Source organism: Nycticebus coucang, unplaced genomic scaffold (assembly GCF_027406575.1).
Source record: "Nycticebus coucang isolate mNycCou1 unplaced genomic scaffold, mNycCou1.pri scaffold_44, whole genome shotgun sequence".
Lineage (NCBI taxonomy): Eukaryota > Metazoa > Chordata > Mammalia > Primates > Lorisidae > Nycticebus > Nycticebus coucang.
The window spans coordinates 428222-446114 of NW_026515578.1; positions in this window are offsets into that span (position 1 = coordinate 428222).

A 17893-nucleotide genomic window follows, 5' to 3' on the forward strand; every position below is an offset into this window, starting at 1 on the left:
TGTTTGTTTAAATCCTATTATATCTGCAAATAAAATTTCTATCCCTGTTTCATTCTGATTTCCATTTACTTGTATTAGAGATGCTTATCCCTTCACCCTGGATCTGGTTTTATACTGTAAGGTAAGATGAGTCTCTTGTAGGAAACAGATACCTGGCTTGAGTTTTTTTATCCTTTAGACAACCTGTGTCTCTCAGAGGAGAATATAAGGCATTCACATTAATTGACAGAATTTATAAGCATTGTAGTGTTTTGGCTGTCCTGTTTTTCAAAGGTCCACTGCATATTTTTTAACACTTTCACCAATGTAGAATTAAGGTTTTTTTCTTTAAATTCTCAGTGACTTTACTTTGCTGGTAAACCTTTGTGCCTGTAATTGTGGGAAATGGGTCTGAGTATTTCCTGGGGAGTTGGTTTAGTTTTGGCAAATTTCTCAAAATGTTGATGTGTCAGATATTTGATTTCTCCATCTGGACCAGCCGCTGGTTGTGGAGCCGGGCCGGGATGGCCCACGGGCACCCCCAGGGGGCAAGGCCCGACCCGAGGCCACAGAGGGCACCGAGGGTGCCGACCCGCCACGCAGGCACCACCGGCACCGAGACAGGGACAAGGCCCCTGCGGCGGCCTCCGGGGCAGGGGAACCGGACAGAGTGGACGCCCCGAGGGCGGACAGCGGGGAGCCCAGTGCCAGTGAGGAGCGTGTGTGTGCGGCCCGACCGCAGCCACAGCAAGGAAGCCGCAGGCCCTCCGAAGGCGCGGGGCGATCGTGGCCGGGGGACGGGCCCCGAGGGCGGCCGGCGCCACCACTGGCGCGGCTCCCCGGAGGAGGCGGCCGACAGGGAGCCCCGGCGCCACCGCGTGCACCGGCACGCGTGCAACCAGGGCAAGGAGGGCGCCACACCCACAGCCAAGGGCGAGCGGCGCTTGCGACACCGGGGTGGCCCCCGGGCTGGCCCCTGGGAAGCGGAGAGTGGGGAGGAGCCAGCGAGGCGGCACCGGGTGCGGCACAAGGCGCTTCCCGTGCTGGACGCTGCCACGAAGGAGGCCGCTGAGAAGGAGGCCGAGGTCGCCAAAGTGGACAAGGAGAAGGAGCTCTGGAACCACCAACCCAAGTGAGTGAGCAGTCAGGGGTGGGCCTGGGGGAGAGGTCCACGGGGTCAGGAGCGGGAGCTCTCCTGCCCTGCAGGGTGACCGGAGATGCTTGAGGCTGCTTGGCAGGAGTATCTGGCTTTGTTTGAAGGCACACTTAAGGCAAGAACGTCTGGGGGGAGCTGCTGAGACTGGTTTGGGATACACTGACTTTGGAGCAACAAAGTGGCCTATTAAGAAGAGAGATGGGGCCCACTGTGGAAGGAGAAGCAGGAGCGCCTGAGAAGGCTGTCAGGCTAGAGTGCCAGTGCAGACCCCCCAGCCCCCTTCAGGTAGCCAGGTCTGCTCCCTGGCTGGGGAGAGCCTGAGATAGCAGCAGCCTGCCAGTGGACACCAGCCGTCTCAGGCTTGCTGACTGGCAGCCAGAACATTTCACTTGGATTGCAGCACAGACTAGCCCAGCTCCAGGCTGTTTGTATATACAGAGCTCCTGGACTGAGCCTTCTGCCCAGTGGGGCACCTGGTGGCGGGTGGCTGGTTAGGGAGAGGTCTTACTCCAGACATCTTCAGTCTCCACACAATTCTGTTGGTATGCATGAGGGCAGTCCAGAAACTATCCAGCTAGGCAGGTCCGTGTTTTCTCTACTGCGTGGCTGAATACTTTCTGGACAGACTTTGCTTTCTGGACATACTTTGCCAGCTGTGCCAGCTCTGTACCCAGGGCTTACAGATGTCAGCCTCATCCCTACCTTTCAAATCTAAAGACACAGAGATGTACACAGGATGATAACAATGATGCAAAAAAGCCAGAGTAGAAGAGGAGATACTCAGAAATGTACTTGGTCTAGAGAGAGGTTTAAGGAACTGGGTTTTGTAGAATGAATAGGAGTTTGGAGCAGTGCCAGATTCTGATGTACATTTTTGGTTGCAGGGAGCTGCACTGTGACCGGGAGGCCAGTGGGACAATGGGTGTGGGCCCTGTGCACACACTGCCTAGCGCCTGTCTCCAGAAGGTGGAGGAGCAACCAGAGGATGCAGATAATCAACGAAATGTCACTCGGATGGGCAGTCACCCCTCAGACCCAAGCACCACTGTACACATCCCAGTGACTCTGACGGGCCCTCCTGGGAAGACAACCGTGGTTCCCCGTGAGTATCTCCCTATACCGGTAGGGCAGGGTCCACCTTGTGCAGGTCCAGCTATCCCCATGCCTCCTGCTTGGCATCTAGTTGGGTACACAGAGTGCCTCTGACTCGTTCTCCAGCTACAGAGAAAGTCCTTTGCTGTCAGCATCTGTCGCTTGTTATCCCTTTGACTTCTAGTGCCCCAGAATAACTAAGGGTAAGCTCCATTCTCCTTCCCTCAAAAATATTTGCAAGTTGCCAGCTAAGTGCCAGGCATTGTTTTAGAGTGTGAGGAACACAGGAGGAGGGAGTCTGTCTTGCCAGGAAGATAGACCACAAAGTGGTCACAATTCTTTTTAGTTGCTGAGAAGCTGCTAAAGAGTATGGCTGTAGCCTTGCCTGGTAGGTGAGGAGGAGAAGATTCTCCGTAGCCCTTCTTCCAGCTGTTCACATGCCTGTATAGCCCCCACCCTGAAGTTTCTCTCAGGCCTTTGCACGGTTGCTGTCTTTCTTCTTGCTCTCTCACGTGCCCTGAGGGCACGTGTGAATGAGATGTCATTTCTGGGCCTGTACAATGGCTCATACCTGCAACCCCAGCACTCTGGGAGGACGAGGTGGAAGGATCACTTGAGTTCAGGAGTTTGAGACCATCCTGAGCAAGAGTGATACCTCATCTCTACTAAAATTAGATGGGAGGCTGAGGCAGTATCTCTTGAACCCAAGAGGTTGCTGGGAGCTGTAACGACACCACTGCATCCTAGCCTGGGCAACAGACTGAGACTCTGTTTCCATTAAAAAAAAAAAAAAAAAAAAAAAAGCCTTTTCTGTCTTCAAGTCAATGTAGTAGGCAGAGACCTGAAGGCAACAGTCACAGCTACTCACACAGTGGACACAGTGCATGGTCATTTCATGAGCATCCAAGAGGAGCTGTCCCCTCTAAGTACAAAGGAAACATTCCAACTGGGTAGGAGAGAGGCTATAGTAGCAGGATTCACACTGAGTGCCAGATGAAGCATTTAGTTCTCAAGCAGATGGGGTAAACCCAGTCAGGTGCCTCCACACACACACACACACACACACACACACGTTTGCAGATGCACTGGCACAATGAGACACATGTGCCTGTTGTCTCTTACTCAGGGGCTCTCGCCTGGGCCTGTGGACCAGTGCATGATCCCAGGCATAACCAAGGATGGCCACAGGCTCTAGCTGCTCCATCTTCCCTTTTTGTTTGCGTCCTTAATCCATTGTCTGGGTTACTTCCTTTGGGCACAAGAGTCTTTGTCTTTCCTGCTGCCTTCTCTGATTCTCTCTGGATTAGCTTGAGGGCCAGCCCGGGTCTCCACCTGGCTTCTATCCACAGGAATCCAGATGCGACCCCTGCCCACTTTCTCTATTTCTTTTCCACCACCCTTGCTGGTAACCACTGATCTTTTACTGTCTCCATATATTTGCCTTTTCCAGAATGTCATTAGATTGTAATCAAATAGTATGTAGCTTTTTCAGATGGGCTTCTTTCACTTGCCAGTATGCTTGTTCTTCTGTCTTTTTGTGGCTTCATAGCTCTTTTTTTTTTTTTTTTTTTTTTTAGCATTGAGTTAATATTTTGTTGTCTGGATGTACCATAGTTTGTTTACTCATTTATCTATTGAAGGACATCTTGATTGCTTCCAGTTTTCAGCTATTATGAATAAAATTGCTATAAACATTTATGTTCAAGTTTATTTGTGGACGTAAGTTTTCAGCTCACATATGTAAATCCCTAAGTGCATGACTGTTGGGTTGTATGGTAAAACTGTATTTCTCTTTATAAGAAACTGACAGACTTTCTCTGAAGTGTCTGCACCATTTTGTATTTTCACCGGTGATCAATAAGATTTCCCATCATTCCATATCCTCGCCAATACTGGGTGTCAGTGTTTTGGGTTTTGGCTGTTCTAATTAGGCATGTAGTAGTATCTTGTTTAATGTGAGATTCCATGCTACATATGTGCATCTTTTCATATGCTTGCCACCTGTTATGATCCTCTTTGATGAGGTTCCTATTCAGATCTTTTGTCCATCTGGTTGTTTATTTTCTAATTGTTGAGTTTTAAGAGTTTTTTGTATGTTTTGGATGCAAATCTTTTAGCATATATGTGTTCTTGAAGGATATTTTCCTAGTTTGTGACCTGCTTTTTCATTCTCATGATGTCTGGTATTTGGTTGTTAATGTTGAGGAATGTGGTTTAATCCGGTCTGTGTTATTACGTCTGCTCGAAGCAGAAATCAAGGCTTTTTATATGATATTTATATAATAATAATGTATCCTGCTGAATCCTCATATTGTTTATTAGTTTTAATGTTGATTCTCTTTGTTTTCTCCAAGTATATTATCAAAAGAAATCTACAAATATAGTTCTAACTCTTCCTTTCTAAGTCTCAGGTCTCTCATTTTTTTTTGGTCTGATTTTACTGTCAGATAACAATGGAGTTTTAGTGGCTTTGCTTGTGCTATTTCTGCCTACATTAAGTGAGATTCTAGTTTGGGGCCTGAAGAGTATATATGTGTATGTAAAATCATGTTATGGTAACCATTCATTCCTAGTTCAGTAAGTGTTTTTATCTGGAGTAGATGTTAAATTTTGTTGAAGACCCTTTCAGCATCCATAGAGAGCATGTCTTTTCTCTCTTAAAATATAGAGGTTTATAGAAATTGATTTCCCAATATAAAACTATGTTTATAATCAGAATAAACCCAATTTGGTTTATTGATGTCGTATTTATTTTTAGTGTGCCGTTGGATTCCATTTAATATTTTATGTAGGATTTGGGGTTGACTTTTTTTTTTTTTAGAGACAGAGTTTCACTTTGTCACCCTCAATAGAGTGCCATGGTGTCACAGCTCACAGCAACCTCCAGCTCTTGGGCTTAGGTGATTCTCTTGCCTCAGTCTCCCGAGTAGCTGGGACTACAGGCGCCCACCACAACGCCCAGCTATTTCCCAGCTATTTTGTTGTTGTTGTTGCAGTTTGGCTGGGGCCAGGTTTGAACCCGCCACCCTTGGTAGATGGGGCCGGCGCCCTACTCACAGAGCCACAGGCGCTGCCCTTGGGTTGATATTTTTAAGTGAGATATGTTCATTATCTTTCTTATATTGCACTCAAATATCGTAATGTTTAGAAATCAATCCCATATAGTTATCTCTTGCTTAACTTCACTGCTCCATTCCTAAAAATCAAATGTTCTGAATAGGAGTCTCATTTTCATAATTTAAAATGGTAAAAAGTTATAATGGGTTACATGTTAACTAAAAATCCCCAATGTAAATTATAATTAAAGCACTGTTAAACAACGAAAAGTAACAAACTATCATACTAGGACATAACATGTTTAGCATATTTTTTCCTGATCCCCAATTAAAGTACCTGTTAATAAACCATTACTTGGACACCTCATTTATTAAAACTTAGGGTTTTCAAAAACATCCACACATGATTCTGATAATCTACCAACTGAATTTGGAAGCTTGCCTGAGGATTTTTCCCACATTATTTTGTTAAAAACATTATACTAAGTTTTGAGGTTGTATACATTTTTCCTACATAAGCATTAGCCAAAAAGTCCATCATTGGAAAAGAGATTTATATGCTTTGAAATTTAGAGCTGTAATGAGAGATATACACTGTATGTGTTTTCCTGAAGTAGGGACATTATAAAACTTGAAGGCAGTCTACTGGGAAATCTCACCTGAGGAGTTAATCTGTGAGATGTTCATGTTCTTGGCTCATAAAAAGAAGTAGGATGTTTTCTTCCTGTGCTCTGGAGTAGTTCAAGTAGCATTGGAATTATTTGGGTTTTAGATATTTGGTAGAATTCCCTTGTGTTCTTAAAAATTATTGATTTGATCTAGGTTTCCCAGTTTATTTATATAGAAGTGTGAGTGGCTTCAGTTTTGTTTTTAGTTTCTCTCTGTTTCAGTGCATTTTCTCCCTTGTCATTTTTATCCTTTGTGTTTTCCTTTTTTAAAAAAAAGTGAACTATTCATTTATATACTTTTTTTCATAAAAAGAAAGCCAGCCTTTTAATTTATTAGTACTACTGTGGTCTTGTTGTTAAAATCATTACTTCCCTTTATTGTTATTATTATTTCCCTCTAGCTTTCTGTTGTTTTACTTTGTTGTTCGTTTTCTAGCTTCTTGAGTTGGATATTTTATTTTATTATATGATTATTTAAAGTTATGAATTTGCCTGATTACTAATTTAATTGTAGATTACAATTCTGATTTGGCTTCTTTTATCAAACTTTAAAAGAAAAGTTGTTTTTTTTTTGGCTGGGGCCGGGTTTGAACCCGCCACCTCCAGTATATGGGGCAGGCGCCCTACTCCTTGAGCCACAGGCGCCACCCAAAAGAAAAGTTTTAGAAGTAATTTTGGCATATATTTCCTCTAGGTATACGTTTGTGGATTCTTTGGGATTTTGTATGTGGATAATAAGGTCATCTGCAAATGAACAGTTTTGGTTTTGTCCATTTCCACATGTGCCTTTGTTCCCCTCCCTTCCATGGGGCATGTCTGGGGTCAGCTGTGGGGAGTGACGTCCCGCCTTAGGGGGCATGCAGTTTCCCACCTAAGTTTTTGGGTGTTTTTTTTTTTCTGCTAAATTGAACATTTATTTATTTTTTTAATTAATATTAAATCAGCTGTGTACATTAGTGCGATCATAGGGCACCATACACCGGTTTTATAAACAGTTTGACACATTTTCATCACACTGGTTAACATAGCCTTCCTGACATTTTCTCAGTTATTGTATTAGGACAATTATATTCTACATTTACTAAGTTTCACATGTACCCTTGTAAGATGCACCCATGTGGGATTACACCTGCAGGGCATCTTACATGGCTGTTGTTTTTGTAGGTGTTCTTTACCAACTAGAGGAAGTTCCTCTTTATTCCTGACTTTTTTTTTTTTTGAGAGTTTTTTATACATTTGATATGGCCATGGTTTGTTTTTTCCTTTTTTTTCCTGTAAGGTAGTTTGTATTGATTGGTGTTCAGATATCAAACCCGCCTGAACCCTGGGATAAACCCTACTGGTTATTTGTGTATAATTTTTCCAGTGTATTGCTGAATTCTATTTGCTAATATTTAGTTAGGAGTTTTGCTGCTATATTCATGATGGATATTGGTTTGTAATTTTCTTTTTTGTGCTGTCTTTGGTTTTAGTATCAGAGTAATGCTGATTTATAAAATGGTTTGAATTGTCTTTGTCTGATTTTGGAATCAGAGTAATATTGGATTCCTAAAATGTTCTGAGTTGAACGGAATTGTTCCTTCTTTTTTTTTGGAGGAGATGCTGTTGAACTCATGTTAATTCTTCTTTAATTGTTTGGTAGAATTTGCCAATGAAACATTTCTTTTTTGAAAGTTTTAAGCTACAAATTCACTTTTCTTAATAGGTATAGATAGGGCTGTTGGGTGAGTTGTGCCCAGTAGTCTGTGCTTTTTGAGGAATTGGTCCATTTAATTTATCTAATTTATGTGTATAGTTTGTAATATTTTGTTAATGTCCTTTTGATGTCAGCATGATCTGTAGTGGCAGCTGCCGCCTCACTTCTGATATTGGTAATTTGTTGCCCTATCTCTTTTATTTTTGTCAGACTTGCTAGAATTTTGTTAATTTTACTGATCTTTTCAAAGAACCATATTTTCTCTACTGTTTTTCTGTTTTTCAGTTTCTTTTGATTTCTTTTCCTTACTGCTCTCCTCTTTCTGTTTTCTTTGGGCTTAAAACTCCTTTTTAGTTTCTAAAGGTGGGAGCTTAGAGTTGACTCTTTTCTTCTTTTCTATTGCAAACATTTAGTTCCATGAGTATCCCTCTTGGCATTGCTTCAATTGCGTCCCACAGGTTTTCATATTATATATTTTCGCTACTGTTCACTTCCACTTAAAAAATTTCCCTTGGGACTTCTTTTTGTCTCTTGGATTATTTAGAAGCATGTTGTTTGGTTTCTAAGCATTTGGGGGGATTTTCCTGTTTTTCTGTTATTGACTTTTAGTTTGATGATTACTTTGTGGTCAGTGAACACATCCTGTATTATTTTATTTCTTTTAGTTTGTTAAGGTCTGTTTCATGGCTAGGGCATGTCTTGATCTGTGTTCTGTTGAGTGTTTGGGAAGAGTGTGCGTCCCACATTAACTGGACACAGCGACAGTGAGGCGCTCTTGGCTGGTGGTGTTACTGGTGTCTGTGTGTGCTCACTTTCTGTCTTGATCTGTCAGTTGTTGTGAAGGGGTGTTCAGGTCTCCAGCTATGAAGGTGGTTTTATCTATTTCCCTTAAGTTTTGTTTCATGTATTTACAGTTCTGCTGTTGGGTGCATACACATTTAAGGTTTCTGTATCTTCTTGGTGGATCAGCCCTTTAATCATTGTATAATATCTTTCTCTGTACCTTATAGTTTTCTTTGATCTGAAGTCTGTCTGATATAAATATTCTTTCAATTAATGTTTGCATGGTCTGTTTTTAAACTTAATTTCAACCTCGCTATTGAGATATATTTGAAGTGAGTTTCTTTTCTTTCTTTCATTTTTTTTTTTTTTTTTTTTTTTGTTGTTGCAGTTGTCATTGTTGTTTAGCTGGCCCAGGCCAGGTTCAAACCTGTCAGCCTGGGTGTATGTGGCTGGCACCCTACCAACTGAGCTATGGGTGCTGCCCAGAAGTGAGTTTCTTATAGATAGGACAGTAGATCATGTTTTTAATCCACTCTGTCACTTCCATCTTTTATTTCACACATTTAAACCACTTATATATTATTTGTTTGTTTATTTACTTCAGTAATAGGGCCTCACTGTGTTGCCTATGCTGGAGTAGTGATCACTGCTTACTGTAGCTTCAAACTTCTAGGCTCAGGCGATCTTCCCACTTCAGCGTCCAGAGTACCTGGGACTGTGGGAGCATACCACCATGCCTAGCTAATTTTTTCTTTTTTTTCTTCCTTTTAGAGATAGGGGTCTCACTGTGTAACCCAAGCTAGTCACAGACTCCTGGCCTCAAGTGATTCTCCTGCTTCAGCCTCCCAAGTAGCTGACATTATAGGTGCGCACCACTGTGCCCAGCTACTGTTTCCATTTAATGTAATTATTGATATATTAGAGCTTACGTCTGCTATTTTATTTCTCGTTTTCCATTTCTCTAGTTTCCTTGACTTCTCTTCATGTGGGTTACTTGAACATATTTTACAGTTCTATTTTAATTTATCTATAGTATTTTTGAGTGTATCTCTCTTATAGGTTTTTTAGTTGTTGCCCTAGGTGTTACATTTTATATACATAATTTACCCTACATAGTGGTGTTGTCATTTTACCAGTTCACATGAAATATAAAAACTTCACCTCTCTTTACATCTCTTTTCTGCCCCCATTTATAATACAAATGTCTTAAATTTTTCCTCTGCATACAATGAGAACCACTTCAGAGTGTGTTATAATTTTTGCTTCAGTTGTCAAACATAACTCATAATTATAAAACTCAAGAGAAGAAAAGTGTGTTGTATTTACCCATATTTTTACTCCTGTTATTCTTTTTTCCTTTCTGCTATTCCAATATTTCTTCTTTCATAATTTATTTTCTGTTTAGAGGATTTTCTTTTAGACATTCTTTTAGGGTAGGTCTGCAGGTTACAGATTCTTTTAGTTTTCCTTCATCTGAGAGTGTCTTGGTTTTCCCTTCATTCCTGAAGGATATTTTCATTGGGTATAGATTTCTGGGTTGACAGCTCTTTTTTTCAGCCCTTGAAGAAAACGTGTGCCTCTTCCTTCTGACCTCCATGGTTTCTGATGAGAAATCCACTGTCATTCAAATTGTTTTCTTCCTATAGGTAAGATGTTGTTTCTCTCACTGCTTTCAAGGTTTTTTTTTCTTTGTCTTTATATTTCAGAATTTGATTATGTTGTGTTTTGGCGTGAGTTTCTTTAAGTTTATTCTGTTTGGTGTTCACTCAACTTCTTGAATCTGTAAGTTTATGTCTTTTGCCAAATATGGAAAGTTTTCATCTTTTATTTCTTTGAATAATACTTCTTCATCTTTGCCCCTTTCTCTTTTTGTTCAAGGACTCTGATGAAGTGAATGTTACATCTTTTGTTACAGAAAAGATGAATACAGGCCCCTGAGATTCTTCACTTTTTCAGTCTATTTTCTCTCTGTTGTTCATATTGGATAATTTCTATTGTTCTATCTTCCAGTTCACTGATTCTTTCCTCTGTGCCCTCCATTCTGCTGTTGAGCCTATCTATTGAGTTTTTAATTTCAGTTATTGTGTTTTCTGTTCCAAAGTTTCCATTTGGTTCTTCATATCTTCTGTTTCTTTGCTGAGATTTTCTATTTTTCATTTGTTTTAAGTGTGTTTTTAATTATCTGTTAAGCATTTTTATGATGGCTGCTTTAAAAATCTTTGTCAGTTAATTCTAACATTTATATCACCTTGGTGTCTTGTGATTGTCTTTCTCATTTTAGTGGAGATTTTCCTGGTTCTTGGTGTGATGAGTGAATTTTGATTGAAACCTAGATACTTTGGTATTATGTTGTAAGTCTCTGAGTCTTGTTTAAATCCCCTGCTTAAGCTGGTCTGCTGTGCTTTCACTGCAGCAAGGGCAGTGTTGGGAGTTGCCCTATTATTGCCGGATGGGGTGGATGAATTTGACCTCCATCGACACTGAGTGGTAGGGAGGTCTTTGTTACCATTGGGCTCCCCAGGATGCCACTCTCTCAGTTGGACTGTGAGAGGTAGAAGTGCCTTGTTACTGCCACCAGTGTGGCTGCCACCCACATAGCAGGGTTGGCCTCATTCCCTCCAGGTAGTGGGGAGGGTGCTGGCTTTCCACTAGGATGTGCTGTTCTAAGTAGGGAGAAGATGGGTCATTAATGCTGGTTGCTCCCCTCAAGGCCCTCTGGCATTGTGTAGGTCAGGGTCTTGCTATCACAGGGCAGGAATAGAAGTCCCTGCTCCCTTGAGACCAGAGACTTGGCTTTCCTGAGACCACCTCATTACAAATGGTGAGGGTGGAACTCTAGGCTCCGCACTCAGTCTCTGTTGAGGTAAGTGGAGGTTGCAGTGTCCCTGTGAAGCTTGGTTGTGGTGCCATGGTCATTGTCTGTGAGTGCTCTGTCTTGCTAGCCTTCCCCTTCCTAGGCCATTCACTAAGGAGATCTGATTTTGTTGTTGTTGTTGCAGTTTGGCCGGGGCTGGGTTTGAACCAGCTACCCTCGGTATATGGGGGCAGTGCTCTACCCACTGAGCCAGCCACAGGCGCCACCCAAGAGAGTTGATTTTTTTTTTTTTACTTTTACAAATTTGTGCTTGCTGGCATTTCTGAGTTGCCAGCTTCTCTGGCACCAAGTTGAGGGTGTATGGGGCATAAAAGAAAACAAAGAAAAGAAAAACTTACTGTTGCATTGTTCCTCAGGTCCCAAGGTCCCTGGCCAATCTGCCGCCTTCTTTCCACCTTTCAGAACTTTCTCATATTTGCCTTGTATGTGATATCCAAGAATCTTATACAGAGTAGCACCCTTGCCCAAGGGTTCACATTCCTAGGTTTCAGTTACCTGAGGTCCACTGCAATCTGAAAATGGCCATTATTAAGTAAAATGAGGGTTACTTGAGCACAAGCACTATGATACCATTTCAGCTTACACGATAGCTAATGACTAGAGGTGATTGGGGGCAGAATGGAGTAGGATGGCATGAGATTTCATCATACTACTTAGAACAGTGGGCAATATAAAACTTGTAAATTGTTTATTTCTGTAATTTTCCATTTATATCACAGTGCCTATGATTCACCTCACTTGATCCTATTTCATAGGCATTTTATCATCTTACATCATCATAAGGATGAGAATAATACAATGAGATATTTTGACAGAGACCACATTTGCATAGTTTTTATTACAGGATATTGTTATAATTTTATTATAAATTGATATTAACCTCTTACTGTGCCTAATTTATAAGTTAAACTTTATCATATGTATGTATATATAGGAAAAAACAGTATTTTGAGGAAAAATCAGTACTATCTAAGATTTTGGTCATGCACTGGGGGTCTTGGAATGTAGTCCCCAAGGGTAAATTGGGATGACTGTATTTGCTGTGCTTAGCAGAGTGGATGAGGCAGTACTGTTGTCTTCAGAAGCTGAAGTCTTGAGTTAATTTTTATATGTAATGTGAGATAAGGATTGAAAGGGTTTTTTCCCCCCCCTCTAATGGATGTCCAATCATTCCATTACCATTTTTTTAAAGGATTATCATTTTCCCATTTTATTATTTTTGGCACTTTATTTCAGGAAAAAATTCTGAGATTATTGTTACAATTGTTAGTTACATTATGCTGTATTATTTTTGTATTTCAGACATTCCAGTTGTGCAAACTTTGGCTCTCTGTTGCCTGTCTTGTCTGTAACTTTATTTCTGATCCTTTGGATAGCTCATTTCATAGTATCCTCTTGGCTCATCTCACACCTATCTTCCTTTTATGTTGATAAACTTTCAGTCCTATCTGTTCTCCCTTGGACTCCTTGTTCTTTCTGAGATAATTTTGTCTTTCTCTTTAATTTTCTTTCTGAGATGATTTCATCTTCTTTAATTTCTCGTTAGTGCTCATCCCACATCTTCTAGTTGTCCTTCCATTTTATTTTGAGCTTTTGAATCTGATTTGTAGTAATCTTTCCTATTAGCACTGTTTGTTCAATTATATTTGATTCATATTGAAAAGTTATATTAGTTTTCCTCTACTTTACAGGGGGGTGTTTTGTAAAATTTTGTTAGCTGAAAAGTTTTTATCCTTCCTTTCTACTTTCTTCTTATAGAAGCTTTTTCACATAATGATAAACTGTGTAAATTTTCCTGGACCAGCAATTACATGTGACTTTGTGGAGGGTAGGGTAGAGGTCTGGGTAACTTACTTGCTTTCTAGTTCAAGAATATCCTCCTTTGGGGAAGGGAGTAGAGTCTTACTCTGTTGTTGTTATTTCCACACTTACATGCAGGCTAAAGCTTATGGTTTCTTGTTTCTCATATACTACAGGGATAGACTGTGGATAATTTTGTTCTTTCTCTATATTGAGAAATAGAGGGTATGGGGAGAAATTTGAGTGTAGGTAACTGCCATTATCTACAGGCACTAGTTTCTTACTATCTTTTTATTTTCTGCTGGATTTGTACTATGGCCACGTATAATTGCCTTCTTACCTTTTCTCCCTCCCTCCTTCACTTGAAAAACTCTTTTCCCCTAATGATTTGTCAATTTAAACGGTTTACCAGCATCTCAATCTTTGTCTTTCTTGATCTTTTCTGTTGCATCTTTGTTTTCTGTTTCATTAATTCTTGTTCTAATTTATTATTTCCTTAAATCTACTTACTTTATCCATACCGTAATATTCTTTCTCCAGTTCTTTATTTGAATATTTAGCTCATGGAATTTGAGGTGTGTTTAAAGCTTTAATCTTCACTTTGAGAATTATTTTAATTGCATATTATAAACTTTGAAATATTGGTTTCTTGTTTTAAGTCTTTTTTCCAAGTGTGATTATGATTTCTTAATTGATTTATGTGTTATTTATAAGTATGGTTTTGAATTTCCAGTTGACAGGTTTTTCTATGTTGATTTTTTCTCCCTTATTTTTGCTGTTGATTTCATTATTCCCTCTCATCTTTCATCACTTCTATTTCAGATCATCCAGTTGTTTTTTTTTTTTTCTTTCTTTCTTTTTCCCTTTTGCTTGAAGAACATCTTTCCTAACTTTGTTTAGATTGAGTGGTGGTAAGTTCTGTCATTTTGCCTGAGTGGTCTTTGCCACTGTTATTAATTCTACTTCACATGGAATTCTAGTTTGCTATTTTCTCTCAGGATATTGAGACCGTTCCACTGTCTTCTGCCTCTGTTGATTCCTTTGAGAAGCCAGTTGTCAGTCTGAATTGTTTCTCCTTTTTATGGCTGTGTCTTCTCTCTGTAGCTGCTTCAATAAACCATATTTATTGTGGAAGTTGAAATACATGGGGAGGCAGAGACAAGGGCAAGTGGCTTCTGCCTTCAGCAGCTGCCCACGCTTTGCCAATCTTGTTCACTTACACTTTCTCTTGCTTTCTTGTGTATCATTTTTAGGTATAAATATGCCAGTAAGCATCATTAATAATTAATAGCCACAGTAGCTCTTTCTTTTTTTTTTTTTTTTTTTCTGAGACAAAGTCTCTCTCTGTTGCTCAGGCTGGGGTGCAGTGCTGCAGCCTCCAAATCCTGAGCTCAAGGGGTCCTTCTGCCTTGGCCTCCCAAAGTATGGGATTTCAGCCCTGAGCCACTGCACCCGGCCATTTTATTATTATACTTTACAATATTGGTAATGGTTCCTTGCTAACAACCAATGTATTCTAGGTTCAAACTTTACTGGCTATCTCAAAAATAACATTTTACAGATGGTTTGTTTGAATAAGAGTCCAAACAAAGTTTACTCCTTTGACTTGCTTCATTTTGAAAACGTCTCTTTTATGTTATGATAATTTTCTCTTTTCTTTATGCCATTTGTTTGTTGAAAAAACATACCATTTGTCCTGTATAATTTCTCACATTGTTGATTTGGTTGACTGCATCGTGGTGTCATTTAGTAAATTCCTCTGTCCTCACTATATTCTGCTACTGGTGATTAGACCTAGGACAGAGCTGCTGAGCTGTGGCACCACTGAAATTCTGTTGTTGGCAGCTGTCCTGAGCGTCTCAGGGTGTGTAACAGCAGCCTGGTCTGCACTCACCAGATGCCCCAGATGGTACCAAAGTCACCCATTTGTGAAGCGCAGATCTAGAGACTTGGTTAGAAAGAATTGAGGCCATTTCTTTTGTAAGCATCATAGGTGGTATTGTGCACTTGCTGTTGTGTTTGAAATGTGCAGCGTAGTATAAAAACAACCTAGAATATTACTAACCATCTATTATGTAGTATGTACATTTCTAAAATAGTGACTATGTGCTTCTCAATTTCTTTTGTAAGAGCGTATTTCTTGCTTTCTTTAAAAAACTTTCTACTGGGGCGGCACCTGTGGCTCAAAGGAGTAGGGTGCCAGCCCCATATGCCAGAGGTGGCAGGTTCAAACCCAGCCCCGGCCAAAAACTGCAAAAAAAAAAAAAAAAAATAGGGCGGTGCCTGTGGCTCAAAGGAGTAGGGCATTGGCCCCATATGCTGGAGGTGGCAGGTTCAAACCCAGCCCTGGCCAAAAACTGCAAAAAAAAAAATAATAATAATAATAGTAATAATAATAAATAAAATAAAAAAATAAATAAAAATAAAAAACTTTCTACTGAAATATATATAAGCAGTTATCTTCTTTTTCTTTTTTTTTTTTTTTTGTGACAGAGTTTCACTATGTCGCCTTTGGTAGAGTGCTATGGAGGCACAGCTCACAGCAACCTCAATTCCTTAGCTCAAGCAATCCTGCTCCTTCAGCCTCCCAAGTAGCTGGAACTACAGAGGAACTGCACCACAACATCTGCCTAGTTTTTCCATTTTTAGTGGAGATGGGGTATCACTCTTGCTCAGACTTGTCTCCAACTCCCGAGCTCAAGGAATCCTTCTGCCTCGGCCTCCCAGAGTGCTGGGGTTACAGGTGTGAGCCACCGTGCCTGGCCAGTCCCCTTTAATTCTAGTGATTTTTGTCTCAATGTGAATATGGCTCCCTGAGCTTTTTTATTTTAGGTAAGCATTTGCCAAGTATATATTTTTCCATCTTTTGACTTTCATCCTTTATGTGGCCTTGTATTTTGGGCTTGTTGTTTGGAAACTACATATTTTATAACTGTTATTTTATAAAATCTTGCTGAATCTTTGTCATTTAATTGCCCAATTTAGTCTGCTCATAATTATTATGACTAGTAATTTACTTGGACTTTCTTCATCCATCTTAGATTATGACATTTATTCCATTTTTCATATGCTTTTTCCTTCCTTTTTAATACTAACTGATTTTGATTGTTTATTTGCTTACATGTCCCACTTTGCCTTCTCCTGGTTTAAAAACTATAGATTCTATTTCTGTTCTTTTAGTGATTAAATTTGTAATTTTACCTGTATTCACAATAAAAATCTATAATCGTTAACTTCCCTTTTAATAATACTAAGACCTTAGAATAGTAACTTAGTCCCATTTTTCCCAACTTCTTTGTTACTGTTGTATAGCATTCCAGCTCTTTTTTAAAAATTCTGCACAGTAGAGGGCGGTGCCTGTGGCTCAGTGAGTGGGGTGCCGGCCCCATATGCCGAGGATGGCGGGTTCAAACCCAGCCCCGGCCAAACAGCAACAACAAAAAAAATAGCCGGCGTTGTGGCGGGCGCCTGTAGTCCCAGCTGCTCGGAAGGCTGAGGCAAGAGAATCGCTTAAGCCCAAGAGTTAGAGGTTGCTGTGAGCCGTGTGACGCCACGGCACTCTACCCAAGGGCGGTACAGTGAGACTCTGTCTCTACAAAAAAAAAAAAAAAAAAATTCTGCACAGTAAATATTATTATTGCTTTGTACATGATAGAGACCATGTTTATTTAGATTTGCCAGTTTTAGATTTCTCACTGCTCTTTGGCTTACCTTTTAGTCTTACAGCTCAAACCTCCATTTGCTATAATTCTCTTTCTTCCTAAAGTTCAGACAGTCCTGTGTGACCTGACACGTGCACTCCCAAGAATGCCTTGCACTAGAAATCGTAGAGGTGTAGGAAGAGTAGAGTTGGGCCCAATGACTCAAGAGTTGTTTAACTCTTTAACCAGAAAGTAAAAAACTGAAATGGTCCTGATAAAAAATAATAGCAAAGTTTAATTTATTTTGTGTGTGTGTGTGTGTGTGGAGACAGAGTCTCACTGTACCGCCCTCGGGTAGAGTGCCGTGGCATTACACGGCTCACAGCAACCTCTTAACTCTTGGGCTTACGCGATTCTCTTGCCTCAGCCTCCCGAGCAGCTGGGACTACAGGTGCCCGCCACAACGCCCGGCTATTTTTTGGTTGCAGTTTGGCCGGGGCTGGGTTTGAACCCGCCACCCTCGTCATATGGGGCTGGCGCCCTACTCACTGAGCCATAGGCGCCGCCCGCGAAGTTTAATTTCTATTAGCATTTATGGTCAGTGTCAAAATTTCTGCAGCCTTAAACGCTGAGACTCAACCCTGTTTTCCTGTGAGATGAGGATCCTGGTGGGCATTTCCTTTCAAGGAACAGCCTGGCTCAGTGCCATAGTTCAGTGGTTAGGGTGCCAGCCACATACACCAAGGCTGGTGGGTTCCAGCCTGGCCCAGGGTCTGCTAAACAATGACAACTGCAACCAAAAAGTAGCCAGGTGTTGTAGTGGGTGCCTGTAGTCCCAGCTACTTGGGAGGCTGAGGCAAGAGAGTCACTTGGGCCCAAGAGTTTGAGGTTGCTGTGAGCTGTGACATCACAGTACTCTACAGAGAGTGACAAAATAAGACTGTCAATAAAAAAAAGAAAGTTCAGCCTTGGCCTGAAACTCACATAGCTGTGATGTGAAGGGAATTCTTGAGTCCCAATTGGGTCTTTTCTCCTGTTGTGCGTTGCTGTTATTGTGAAAGAAGTGTGGCTTTAAATAATAAGTATTCCTTACTTTAAAGGTGATATGTAGATATCCAAGCCCTTTGTGCTGCTTCTAGAACTCATG